Raw genomic sequence first — 2,031 nt, forward strand, 5'->3', positions numbered from 1 at the left:
CCCCCAACGAGCAAGAAGTGAAACAAACGACAGAAAAGTTGCACAAGAGTCCGTCGCTCGCCCCCGAGAGGAGCTGCTGCCGGCGGCGGGGAGGAGGCGTTTATTGTGGCTGTACATAGAAATCTAAATGTGTATATAGAAGCTTGAACAGATAAAATAGAGCAGTCAACATATTCTAATAAAACTACTAGTGATTCAGAACGCATCGGCAGGGACCTCGAATGTTAACGCTGGAAATAATTTAGAGGGAAGTAGCGTCGACGAAGGAGCTGTGTGGCTTTAGCTTTCACCTGTTTTATATATTTTTTCCCTTTTTGTTTGTTTTATTTTTGGAAATGTCTGTTTTAATTTTAATACTGTTGTTTTTTTATTATTAGTGGCAGCAGGAGTGGAGCGTTGTTTGTTTTCACCCTTAAAGGCACACAGACGAAACCACTTTATAGAACTGATTCACTCTTTATCGTTTGTTTGTCCTGAAACAGAAATAAATGTTCAGAGATGAAGGTAACCAGAAGTGCTCGTTGGAGGTTGGTCTGTCACTCCGTTTCTTCTCCTCTTCCAGCTCCTTATTTTAGATTAAACAAGTTCTCATGCTTTTATTTCACTTTGTAGTCCTGTTTTAAAGTCACTGGGTAAATATTCAGGTTGTAAATGACATTACATCCATTCTGTGATACGATACTGATGTGTAAGGAGGTATTGTAGTGCCAACTCAAATTATACATTGTAAAACTATTTCCCTGGTTCACTGAGCAGTTTGAGTTAATGTTGGCAGATATTTGTCGGGTACGTGTCTTCGCTTCCTCGTCTTCCTGCAGTCAGAGTCCTGGTCGGAGCCTCAGTGAATCAGCTCGTTACTGTTTCCTGCAGCAGATATTTAGAGAGCAGAGCTGATGGTTGATAAGAAGAGTCATTTATTATTCTACAGGATATTCAGGATACAGCAGAATATATGTATATACTTCATCACCCTCCCAAAGGGGAGCACTGACGTCGTCCCACAGCACAGACGAGGCCGTCTGCCGGCTGTTTAACGATTGTCTCTGAATGCCGGATAATGGGGGACGATGAGTCGGTCGATCACTATAATAATCCCTTCATTCACCGCAGTTAGACGGGAAGATGTTTCGGCTCTTCAGCTGTTCTTCGGCTCAGAGTCTGAACTCTCAGCAGCTCTTTCACAATAAATTTTCAAAATAAAATAAAACTCACTGTTTCATTTCAATCTGAAATAGTTTTAAATGTTTATTACAATGTTGAGTTTGTGGCACTAAAGAACTCAGAAATCTACACAATGCAAACGATGCTTAAAGATAAAATAATAAACTAATAAAATGTTTTCTATCGATATGTTAGATCATTGATATTGATCCAGGTTAATATATTGTTACACCCACAGTAAATATAGAATGGTATAATCATTTATGAGATCATACAGAACTTTTATTAATTAAAAACTGCAGCAACATTTATTTGGTTCAACCTCTGTGTCGACCCAGCGCCGTTAATCTCCGGTACAGTTTCACTGCCAGTATTTTTTTATTCCAGTGAGAACTTCAAACATCCTGAGGTCCGGATTTACATTTGAATTCTTGCTGTGAGAATTTCCACCAATCGGTTTTCTGTTGAAGACGGTCGAGTGTTTGTGAGGTGGCGGCGTCCATCCAACCTTCCTTACCAAACGCTGTAACCTGCAGGAGACGGCGGCTTCAGCTCACTTCCTGCTCAGTAAAGTGACGATAGTGAGTCGCACGGACGGTGGCGGTAAAACTGACCTTCTTCTTCTTTGTGTTGAAATGAGCTGAAGGTCAGCGGACTGTTCACTGTTACTGATGATCAATGGTTTGTCGTCCGCTCAGAGGATCAATAAAGAAGATAATATTAATATTAATGATAATAAAACTGATCATGTGATGGCTGATTTGTTTCTCCAGAGCTGATATGAGATTTAAAGGTACAGTGTGCAGTTTCTGCCACTAGGGGCTCTCACATCCAAACAATAACAACAGAGGAAGTGTGATGAGGTGGTGA

Source organism: Morone saxatilis, unplaced genomic scaffold (genome assembly GCF_004916995.1).
Source record: "Morone saxatilis isolate NCDOM2014 unplaced genomic scaffold, NCSU_SB_2.0 Contig14, whole genome shotgun sequence".
NCBI lineage: Eukaryota > Metazoa > Chordata > Actinopteri > Moronidae > Morone > Morone saxatilis.